The sequence below is a fragment of the Alnus glutinosa genome, chromosome 1 (genome assembly GCF_958979055.1).
Source record: "Alnus glutinosa chromosome 1, dhAlnGlut1.1, whole genome shotgun sequence".
In the NCBI taxonomy this organism is placed as follows: Eukaryota; Viridiplantae; Streptophyta; class Magnoliopsida; order Fagales; family Betulaceae; genus Alnus; species Alnus glutinosa.
This window is the reverse complement of record NC_084886.1, coordinates 23,414,101-23,426,952: the sequence shown is the minus strand read 5'-3', so window position 1 is coordinate 23,426,952 and position 12,852 is coordinate 23,414,101. Positions and strand designations below refer to the sequence as shown.

The following is a 12,852-nucleotide window of genomic DNA, read 5'->3' as shown; positions in this document are numbered from 1 at the left end:
GACCCACAAATGAGAAAAAGAGAGGAAAGGAATCCAAAAAAGCAAAACTTGTTTACGAAGGATTTGGACGAGCTATCCGCTACACGCTATCTTACGTGATCTCAAAACACAAAGCTATTTTAGAGATTAATTTATTACTTAAAAATTAAAATATATATATATATATATATATATATATATATATATATATATATATATATATATATATATATATATATTATCTCTCTCAAATTAGCATCTAATTTGCAATATATTCCCGACAAACTATCAAAAAAATTGCAATGTAATCTTATAAAATTGTTTTGATGGGGTGACTTGAAATATAAACCACAATTAACTTTGTGGGTCCAAATTAAGTGAAAGATATTTTTGATCAATCATATTATAGCTTGTACGACATCATTTAAAAGATAGTCTAAATAATTAAAGTTGGGAGTAACTGTCTTTTTCCCCATTAATTACTGGTCATTATCAATATGCCACCACGAATTAATATATCAATCAAAAAAGAGCATTGAACTATCATTTACATACAAAAACTCCCCCTTTGTTAGTCAAATATATATATATTTTTTATTAAATTACTATTTGAGAGTATTTCTACCCAGGGGCGGAGCCAGCACCCCCAAGTTGGGGGGCCAAATTGAAAAAAAAAAATTTGGGGGGGGGCAAAATTTGAAAAAATAATAAATTTTGGGGTAAAATTTTAATTTTTTTTTTAGGAGAACCTTGAGGCTTGGGGGCCCCCCCCAAGCCTCAAGGTGGCTCCGCCCCTGTTTCTACCTTTAAAACAAAATTTAACGTCTAAAAATCGAATACTTCATCCGATTTAACGAGATTCCCTAACAAAATGAGAGTTTTTATATGTAAATGGTAGTTCAATGTTCTTTTTGGTGGATGTGTTAATTCGTGGTAGCAATTTGACAATAACCGATAGTTAATGGGGATAAAGGGTAATTACCCCTTAAAGTTGCGTCAAATTTTAGTGCTTTATTTTTTTCACTATTCCATTACATGAGTTTTTAAAGAAAATGTAGTATTCCAAGCAATTTCCTCCAAGACTATACGTTTCATCTTTCTTCAAAAAAAAGGGGAGGTAATTACCTTTTCCCCCATCAACTACCAATCATTGTCAACATGCCCCCATAAACTGACACATCGACCAAAAGAAAGCATCCAATTACCAACGAAAAAAGAAACCAGGAAAAAAAAAACAAAACTTTATAAAAATCTAACCTTTGTTCCGTCAGATCTAGTTCGGTCTCAGTCGCCGGTGGAGATGGCACCGGTGAAGAGCGTCGGACAGCCGGCCGGAGAGAGAGAGAGAGAGATGAAGATGCAGCACTTTTGAAAAAACCAGAGCAACGAAGAAAAAAACCAGAAAAAAAAAAAAAAAAAAAAAAAAAAAAAAAAAAAACTTCAGAAAAATCTAACCTTCGTTCCGTCGGATCTAGTTCCGTCTCAGTTGTCGGTGGAGACGGCGCCGGTGAAGAACGTCGGACGAACAGCTAGAGAAAAAGAAAGAGAAAGAGAGAGATAAAGATGCGTTGGGAGGGGAAATTTAAAATTTTCATCCATACTCGTTTTTCCTTCAAAAGACAGAAAAAATAATTAAAAAAAAAAAAATAAAGTCACTTAGGAACTGGTGGGATGGGGGTATCTCGTCACAGCTCATTTTATTTTGCCATCTTATTTTTTAAAATAATAATAATAATAATAATAATATATTATTTTTAGTTTAATATATTTATATTTATTTATTAAGAGTGACACGTGGTTGTCATCTTATTAGCGTTAAACCTAATGAAGTCTGTCAAAATTTTTTTGACGGAATCTGTCAAATTTTTTAAAAAAATTATTTCAAAAAAAAAAATTAAGAAGAAAAAAAGAGGTGGCTGTCGTGTTAGCCCCAACCCACAACCACCTCTTTTTTTCTTTTCAAGTTTTTTTTGAAAATATTTTTTTTAAGTTTTATTTATTTATATTTTTAATAGATTTTTTTAATTTTTTATTATGATTGATACATGTCGCTATCTTATTGGTGTTGACGTGGCGCTTAACGGAATCTATCAAATTTTTTTACGGAATTTGACTCTAGAGAACATTCTGTAAATTAAGCCAACTATATGAATCTTTAAATTAATTTTAATATTAGAGGGAGCGATTTATAATTTATGCCAATTACAAAGACTAATTTTGTATTTTTCTTTATTAATTCACTCCTTGGTTTCTTTTCTTTTCTTTTAAACATATTTTTTTTAATTAATTTTTTATTTTTGTTTTCCAGAGGGTTAGGATATTATAGAAAAAAGTGAAATTTTGGCATATTTTGGTAGTTTGAATAGTTACTTTAACGCACTTAAAAATTTATGAAAGTATTTTAAAATCAATTATTAGTTGTGAGGGCTTTTTTTTATATTTAATTCCATATATATATATATATAAAGTGATAGAATTCTCCACACCGACAAGAAACTAACAAAAGAGAGGGAATATCGTAACTTTTGGTCGCCATGATGGGGAAATTCCTCCTTGCTTGGCACGGTTTAAACTAAAACAATGATGAAATCGAGATGAGCAAAGCAACGATAGAGAAAATGTGTAAACTTAATTAAAACTTGCGCACCAAGGAAATGGCGGCTACCTGGAAGCATTGTTTTTATCATATTTTTAGGAAACATATAGTTTTCCTCTGTAAGTATTGATCATGAGATTTGTGTAGAAATTTAAAATACGAGAATAAAAATGAAAGTAAGTAAGAAAGAAAAGACATAAGAAAATTACCGGCAGTTCGGTGTTAGACACTTAGGTCCACGTCTCTTAATACCCCTTTAGACTTACATTGTGTTTTATTAACTTGATTGTTTACAATACTTAAGTCTCTATTTATAGTTGAATAAGTCGACCTATACAAATAAACCTATATCGACTTATACAAAGAAACATAAATTGACCCAGACTGAAAAATATAATATTAGAATATATCCAGCAAATATTTAGAATAAATTTAATATCACCCTTTAAACTCAAAGTGTAAACTTGAGTTTGAATTAGTAGCTGAGTTATCAGCTAATACTGAATTAATAGTATTGAAATATCTTAATAAAGAAGAACTGCAAAAAAAAAAATGTAAAGAATTGTGAGTAATATGTATTAGGAGATTATCTTTAAAATAATATTTTTTACTTTTTCTATAAGTATTTTGCTTTGTCTCCAAGTTTATGATTACTTTTGTATTTTTTTTTTTTCTCTAATTATTTTGCTTGGAAAGTACTCAAACTTAGCCTATGTAAAGGCATGTCTTTATTATTTTGAATTTAGTTTTGAAATATCAATTAAAGTTCAGTTTTTCAAAATTATTTGTCTAGTTGCTTATTTGTGACAACTAGAGTCTTTCTCTTTCATATTTGTTATTTTCTTTCTTCCTAAGTTCACATTCGATGTTCAATTCTTTGCTTTTGTTGGTATAATATTCTGCCACAACAATCTTGGTTCTACTCCTTATCAAGCTTCTAATGTCCTTTATAATTCTATATTATTTTCACGCAAAGAGAAGAAAGCAGATTCCTCTTTTCCTTGACAATATTAATTTTTTTTTTTTAAAAAAAAAAAAAAAAAAAAAAAAAGAGGGAGAGAGAGAGAGAGAAGAAAGCAGATTTGTTTTTCTGGTATCTTTTATGCACATAAAGAAGGAAAATGCTAGTTTTACAACACCCACACAACATGGGCACAACACCCTCTCACATGAAGATGGGCCCTAGTGTGTGGGCCCCACCCTCATGTGAGGGGGTGTTGTGCCCATGTTGTGCGGGTGTTGTGCAGCAATCAAACCCCCCATAAAGAAATATTAAATGAGATAATGGTTGTTGATGCTGTACAATTCATATGGGCATTGCTTAAAGTTCTGAATAATTTTTTTTTTCCACTCCAATTGAAAATCCATGTGATTGGTGATGTGATGTAGTCTTGGCCAATTGATGGACACATCTAATTAAGTGTTCATCTCCTTTTCTTTTTTTCTTTTTAAAAAAAAATATAAAAAAATAAATAAACAAATAGATCAATCTTGATCTCCTTGGTGTGCAAGTTTTCAATTTACACTATTCTCCATCTTATTTACAATACATAGGTCCATATTCATAGTTGAATAAATCGATCTATACAATTAAACATAAATCGACTTATACAAGAAAACAAAAATTGACCCGGACTAGAAAATATAATATTAGAATATATCCAGCAAATATTCAGAATAAATCTAATATCCCCCTTTGAACTCAAGGTGTAAGCTTGAGTTTGAATTAGTAGCTGAGTTGTCAGCTGATACTGAATTAATAATATTGGAATATCTTAATAAAGAAGAACTGCACAAAAATGTATAGAATTGTGCGTAATATATATTAGAAGATTATCTTTAAAATAATATTTTTTACTTTCTCTATAAGTATTTTGCTTTGTCTCCAAGTTTATGAATTTTTTTGAATTTTTTTTCTCTAATTATTTTGCTTGGAAAGTACTCAAACTTAGCCTATGTAAAGGCATGTCTCCATTATTTTGAATTTAGTTTTGAAATATCAATTAAAGTTCAGTTTTTCAAAATTATTTCTCTAGTTGCTTATTTGGGACAATTAGAGTCTTTCTCTTTTATATTTGTTATTTTCTTTCTTCCTAAGTTCACATTCAATCTTCAATTCTTTGCTTCTGTTGGTATAATATTCTATCAGAACAGTCTTAGTTCTGCTCATTATCAAGCTTCTAATGTTCTTTATAGTCCTATATTATTTTCACGCAAAGAGAAGAAAGCAGATTCCTCTTTTCCATGACAATATTAATTTTTTTTAAAAAAAAAAAGAGAGAGAAGAAAGCAGATTTTTTTTTCTAGTATCTTTTATGCACATAAAGAAATATTAAATGAGATAATGGTTGTTGATGATGTACAATTCATATGGGCATTGCTTAAAGTTCTGAATAATTTTTTTTCCACTCCAATTGAAAATCCATGTGATTGGTGATGTGATGTAGTCTTGGCCAATCCATGTGATTGGACGCATCTAATTAAGTGTTCATCTCCTTTTTTTTTTCTTTGTTCTTTTTTTAAAAAAATATAAAAAAAATAAAATAAACAAATAGATCAATCTTGATCTCCTTTGTGTGCAAGTTTTCAATTTACACTATTCTCCATCTTGCTTTGGTCAAGAGGAATTTCCCATCATGGGGAGCAAAAGCACTCCCTCTCTTTTGTTAGTTTCTGTGAGACTTTATATAGGATTGGTCTGCATCATTATCCTCTCCATTTTGAATAAAATAAATTGCATATAGTTTGTGATCAGAATTTAAAGAAAGTTAGAGGTACATGATTTTGATTAAGATTTAAAATTAGTACAGCTAATTATGTACATGATGATTACACTAATGTCTTTTAAAAAAATATTATTAATGTGATATTATGTACTTATTTTAAATTTTGACCAGAAAATGGATAATGAAGAGGATTTTTGTACGAGTAATGCTGTAAGAAGGATTATTGTCTTTTTTATCTCCTCTTAAATGTCACATGACTTTTAAAATTACCGTTTAATCAAAATCTAATAATAATTATCTAAATTTCAATGTTTATTTTAAAAGTAAGGCAACATTTGGAAAGACAAGACTTTGAGGGAGGAATCTAGTAAAGAAATTCGGAATTAGAAAACATGAATGACAAGAAACAACGTTGTTGTCATTCCCTCGACTTATTTCCTAAGTTTTTTGAAGCTTTTAGTCAAAAAGTATAAACCAATTAAGAAAGAGAGAGAGAGAGAGAGAGAGAGAGAGATTCTTTTGTACAGCCAATGGTGTGAGAGATTAGCTTAATTCTTTCACATGCAGCAGCAGCAGCAGTTCTTTCTCTGTGCTTTGCTTTCAGGTGATGCTTCTTTTTCTCATTTCATTTCTTTTACTTACACTTGGGCTTTCCCTTTTGTATATATAACTATTCTGGGTTGGAATAACAGTTAGCTTTCAATCATTTCTTCAAGGTGCTAAGGATTTGCAACTACTGGAGGTGAAAGAAAGTGCTGAAATTCTCGTATAATTATCATGGATATCACAGCGTTACACTTTGGATATCAGATTTCGAAAGAAACATTTTTTGTGCTCTGGAAACAGGAACATGTTTCTATCAGTTTTGATTTGGAAAGGAGAAAGTTGTTTTTCTTTCTTTCTTATCTCTCTAAAGAACACAAGCTTGAACTCTCCTTTGACAGCATTTGGCAGATTAAGCTGCATCGACCACGTGGCCAAGCTACAAAGTTTCTACTCATTCAGGTTTGTTGCTTAACTGCTAACAACATTTCTACTGTGGTTGAGATTCTTGCCTTGTTGAGGATGTAGCCGTTGCCTGAGTTTCCATGAGTGGAGTGTTGCCTTGCTAGTTGTGAATTTGTTCATTACATATTGCTGGTGCACAAAGGCATCGAGTTGGTAATGATGTTTCTCTGTTAGTTATGGTTATTGTTACTTGTAACTTGCTCTTTGTGTTTGTGAGCTTGTGTATGTTAACTTGTACTAGTCATCTGAATACTTCAGTTAAGATGTGACTACAAACCCTTTTCTTTTCATTTCTAACACATTAGATCTTTACTTGGATCTGATCCACCCAGATATATTCAATTCTATAGCTTGTTCATTTACAAATTTCATTAGATACATGAATGAAATTTCTTTTTTTTGGATGAACTAAAACATTTTATACCAAACTCAAAACCGTACAAACTCTCCAGTCAAAACTGGATACAACCCCCAAGCAGGGGAAAAAACAACCCTGCCAACTAACAAGAGCCAAGCTCAAGAGCAAAACAGGGAAAAACAATACATTTACACAAAACCTACCCCACGCTATACAGATTCCATTCCTGAATAAGCCTCTAATTAAAAACCGTATCTTTGGAGCTGCTACTAGCCAAAATCTTTGTCTTCACCTCCCACCTGATTTGAGCTATAATTTGTTCCTCAAAACGGGGAACATTCTCATGCAGTAAATCAGAGAAGATTGCCTCCATATATGATATACTAGAACAAAGTCTGCAAAGGGTAGTCCAATGACTTTTTCCTTTAAGAGTAGACGAACTCCACTCTGCAATGTCCTCCCAAGCCTGCTTGGGGTAACGAATAAAACAGGCATCAATCACCCTTTTCCACACCCTACCACTGAAGCTACAAGAGAAACAGGTGGTCTCTACTCTCCAAGCAGCTATAACAGAAAGGGCAGAGAAGATTGCCTCCATACCCACAAAGACTCATCCTTTCCTTGGTGGGAAGAGCATCCCGAAGACAAGCCAAAGAATGAATGAAATTTCTGTTTTCACATGATCGCATCTCTACTTGTTCATGATAACATGTCAACTTTGTACAACTTCATTGCTTTGAAATAATTCTTTTCAATGCTATTGGGAATGCGTCTTATCTTCTTTTGAATAGGTAGAAGTTGCTCTGATTTATGTGACACCAAAAAGTTTGTATTTTTCTTGACAAATTCGTCTTTCTATTGCCAGTTACTTTGTGCTCCTAGGATTCATAAGAAAAACGTCGCTTGTGCTAATGGTTATCAATGGCTCCGGGAAGTTGATTTCACTCCATCGTGTGGCATTGGCCAATCTTCTGCTCTATGTTTGGAGCTTCCACAAGAGGGTCGGTTTTCAAAAATTTCCTGTCAATTTTGTCCATTACGAAGAAAATGAAGGCCAATTTGTTTTTCAGGAAGGGTCTAACTTCTCTTGCAATTCAGGTCTTGTCCCCCTTGTGAATCCACCCCCGGACTTCAACTTGCCATATAAAATCTTGTTCAAGATCAACTCCTTGGTTCAGAATGGGTGTCTTCTTGGGCCTGCAATTGATATCAATTTTTGCCGGTTGGTCGATCCTAAGAGAATAAAACTTGAGTATATAGAAAGTGCCATGGAAAAATTGTATCATTTAAAAGACTGCTGCTATGAGCCTGTAAAATGGCTTCGTGAGCAGTATAAAAGATACGCCACGGATAGGCGTCTTCCAACGCCTCCTGCTATATCTTTAGATGATGGGTTGGTATATGTACACAGGGTTCAAATAACTCCATCTAAAGTATATTTCCGTGGTCCAAAGGTGAGCCTATCCAATCGTGTCTTACGCAATTATCCTCAAGATATTGATAATTTTATTCGCGTTTCTTTTGTTGATGAGGACTTGGATAAACTGCATTCGACAGTTTTATCTCCTGCTGCAAATGAGGACAAGCAAACTAGCATTTATGAGAGGCTGCTTTCCATTCTAAGAAATGGCATAGCTATTGGTGATAAGAAGTTTGAGTTTCTTGCCTATTCAAACAGTCAATTACGCGAAAATTCTCTTTGGATGTTTGCTTCAAGAACAGGTCTTACTGCAGCAAGCATCAGGGAATGGATGGGTGATTTTAGTGAAATAAGGAATGTGCCAAAATACGGTGCCAGACTAGGTCAATCTTTTAGCTCCTCCAGGGAAACTATGCACGTTGGCAGGCACGAAATTGAGATGATAGCCGATGTAGAAGCTAAAAGGCTGGGAATCACATATTGTTTCTCTGATGGTATAGGGAAGATATCTGTAGAATTGGCTCGCGTAGTGGCTTCAAAATGTGGCTGCAGAGGTTCGATTCCATCTGCATTTCAAATTCGATATGGTGGGTTTAAAGGTGTTGTTGCTGTTGATCCAACATCATCGATTAAGCTGTCACTGAGAAACAGCATGTGTAAGTACAATTCAGAGAACACATCCCTCGATGTTTTGGCATGGAGCAAGTATCAGCCTTGTTTTCTCAATCACCAAATTATCACTCTTTTGTCTTACCTCGGGGTTAGTGATCAAGTTTTCGAAAAGAAGCAGAATGAGATAGTAGATCAACTGAATGCTATATTAACAGATTCGTTGAGCGCACAAGAGGCACTGGAGTTTATTTTCCCAGGAGAGATACCAAAGATTCTAAAGGAAATGCTAACTTGTGGTTACAAGCCAGATGAAGAACCATTTCTTTCGATGATGCTACAAGTATTACGTGCATTGACATTGATGGACTTGCGGCAGAAAACAAGGATATATGTTCCAAATGGAAGAAATATGATGGGATGTCTTGACGAAACCAGGAAATTGAATTATGGTCAAGTATTTGTGCAAATTTCTTGTTTCAGGAGGCAACTCGGAAATGATTCGCCGCTCAAGTTTAGTGCTACCAGTTCGGACCTAAATAATTTTATTTTTGAGGGCAAGGTAGTTGTTGCTAAAAACTCATGTCTATATCCAAGAGATGTGCGTGTTCTAAGGGCTGTTAATGTGCCAGCTTTGCAGCACATGGTGGACTGTGTTGTTTTTCCACAAAAGGGAAAGAGGTAAGACAGTGATATCCCATAATAGATACTTCTAAAGCATGAAATCCTATTAATATGTGCATACACACCCAAAAAGACAAAAACATACACAGATAGATTGAGTTTACACATAATCCAAGAGTAGCATAAAATTCAGGATATGCTACGGATCTGTATATATACATTTATGCATACAAATTTATACAGATCTAATATGATATGTTATGTAATTTATAGATATGAAATTTCAACTTGCACTTGCATAGTGGAAAGTTGCTTTCTTTGTCTTATTTGTTCTCTTATCTTGGCAACACACCACAAAGTTGTATACAACATTATCTAGGTATACACTGTTGACTAACTTAATCTAGTAATTGTATCAGACCTCATCCGAATGAATGTTCGGGGAACGATTTGGATGGAGATACATACTTTGTCTGTTGGGACCCCGATCTTATTCCTCCTCGACAAATTGATCCAATGGATTACAACGCAGCACCAATTATGCAAGTCGATCATGATGTTACAATAGAGGCACTACTTAATCGCATCTTTGAAATCCATACGTTCTTTTTCCAATGTAAAAGTAAGGCATGTTAGCTCTTCCTAAACAATATCTACACATTTGTTTGAAACCACTTTAAGAGAGAACACATCTTCATCTATCCTCTGTTACCCTAGATTTTGCATTTGTTAAAAGTCAATTATGCATTTTGTTAAATACACAAAGAAACTGCTTTTGACATGTAATTTTAGAAATCTTAATTTTTTTTGTTCTTCAATAAAAATTGAACAAATTAGCCGAAAACATGCATCTTTATGCGCACAGAAGAATACTTTAAGTAGGATTCATTGAAAGGCTTTTAAAAAGCAACTCAAAACTCAAAACACAAAAACAATTTTTACCTTTTTGTTTCGATGAAGTTTGCTTATGCAAAGGCCTTCTCAGATATTTATAAGAAACTTTTTAATAACCTTTTTTTTTTCCCTAAGATTATCATTCTCTTTCATATCTATCCATCCCGTTTGCAACAAATTCCTTCTATACCTTACATAATAAAGCATGTTATTTATGTGCTACAGGAAGTTCAGGAGTATTTCCTCAATTACATAATCACTGACAATTTAGGAATCATTGATAATGCCCACAAAGTCTTTGCTGATAAGGAGCCTCATAAGGCAATGAGTAAAAAATGTATTGAGCTTGCAAAGCTACACTCAATTGCTGTTGACTCCCCAAAAACTGGTGAGGTAGTCGAAATACCATATAGTCTGCGTCCCAAAAAGTATCCAGATTTCATGGAAAAGCATGATAAACCCACCTATGAATCACAATCTGTGATCGGAAAGCTTTTTCGACAAGTGAAAGACATTGCATCGTGCACTAGCCCTATAAATCTCTTCACCAGGGAAGTAGCAAAGCAATATTATGATCCCGACATGGAAGTAGATGGCTTTGAGGAATACATCAGCGATGCTTTTGACTACAAAAGTGAATATGATTCCAAGTTGGGAAATTTAATGGACTATTAAGGGATCGAAACAGAAGCTGAAATACTCAATGGCAACATCTTAAAAATGTCAAAATGTTTCAACAAGAGGAGGGATATGGAAGAAGTTAATTCTGCAGTGAAGTCCTTAAGAATGGAAGCTAGGACACGGTTCAACAAGGGTTTTAGTGACTCAGATTCTGACTCTCATATTGTGTATGCAAAAGCATCAGCCTGGTATCATGTTACATATCATTATAATCATTGGGATCGCTACAATGAGGGAATGGATAGATCTCATTTCCTTAGTTTTCCATGGTGCATATGGGACAAGCTTATCCAGATCAAAAGAAAGGCAGCTTCACGTATGTCATCTCTGGAGCATCATTTCAGTTATGGATTGCATTTGGACGAAGAATTTTAGCATCACATGTCAAAAACATTCTAGTCTCAGTAACCTAAGTGTGTGATCATGGAAACAGTTTAGATTTGGCTACTATTTTACATTTTCTTACCGTCATTGGTATATGTTTTTCAAAAACCAAGATATAAATGCTCCAAACAGATGTTTGGGGTCAAAATAAGTTGTAAAAATACATGTGTGGTTTGTTTCTTGTTATCTTATTCTTCAACATAATGCTTTATCTATTACCTTATTTGTAATGCCCCAACTTATTAACAAGTGGAAAACATCTAGAGTTTCCACACGACACTACTACATGATATTACATCGATCAGAAAATATTGTAGTGAAAATAATTATGAATAAATTTTTCTTTTCTTCATATGACATCACAACCCATCTCAATAAAATATACAAGAGATTCTAATTAAACCCTGAATTTAAATAAACATTATTATTGTTATTACAAACCTTAATATACAAATCTATTACTGTTTATCAAAAGGTGCCACAAACGACACATCAAAATATGCTACAAATTGATAAGTGAAAGTCAGTCTATCTCAAAAGTAAGAGGCAGCTTCCAGTAAGCCTCAACTACAAAATCCAAGACATGTATATAGGTCTTTGTCCTCATCTTCACCTGGAGCATCTGTAAACTTATCACAATTTAATAGGTAGATGTGTAAGTCCACTGCTCAAGAAGTTTAAGCAAACCGACCATTTATAATATGAGCCCATTTTTAAAAATGCCTATAATACCCCACTTAAAGTAATTCAACAAGGTATTATTGTTGTATATATATAAACTTACTTGGTTCAATTGATGTAGAAACTAACATATTGCATGGATGTGTATCTACAAGTTCTTTTGGTTTATGGAGAATGTTTGATGTTTTATTAATCAACTGAAAAGATACTATAGGCATTTTCCAAGTCAATATAAACCCATACAAATAATATGCAGCATGAGAAAATTTATGCATTACTGATCGAAAGATACTTAACATAATTAAAAATACATTGAAAATGGAGAAAGAAATATGCTGGCATGTGTAGTAAGGAAAATTTTTGAAATTAAATAGCACAATAATAAGGTAAGTGCAAAATAGATTAAGTAAAATTACCTTAATAGGTAACAAAGGGAATGAAGATGATATGGCCGATAACAATTGGAGACTTAAAACTTAATTTGAACCTGTAAAAAAAAAATGAATAATACATTTATTTATGATAAGGAGAATAAAAAAAAAAATTATTATACACAAGAGAGTTGTTAAAGATGGTCTAATGCTAACCAAAAATCAAAATCCAAATAGTACTGCCACACAATTTGAACTCAACCACTAACGAATAATTATAAGAGAAATTAGTAATAAAGAAATCCAACTGAACAAGAGAGAAGAATGTTCACCAATAGAAGTTTTTTCAATAATTCATGAAGACAATTTAGAGAAAGAGAGAGAGATTAGAAATGTGACTTCATCAAAACATGACTTGAAGATAATCTAAGGCATCAAAGTCTTAGCTAAGAGCATTCCCAATAGGTTAGCTATTTGTAACTTTAAGCTAGAATAGTTAAACAAAATGTTAAAAGCCCACT

The 12,852-nt window shown here is 33.1% G+C and overlaps 1 protein-coding gene and 1 pseudogene across 1 annotated transcript in view; one reads left to right on the top strand and one right to left on the bottom strand.

Annotated features, from left to right (window-relative positions):
- LOC133877409 (RNA-dependent RNA polymerase 1-like) overlaps positions 1-12,852 on the bottom strand; it is a 133,074-nt gene that overhangs the window by 80,136 nt on the left and 40,086 nt on the right. The gene's annotated exons all lie outside the window — the stretch shown is intronic.
- On the top strand, positions 6,024-11,363 carry LOC133858707 (RNA-dependent RNA polymerase 1-like; annotated as a pseudogene).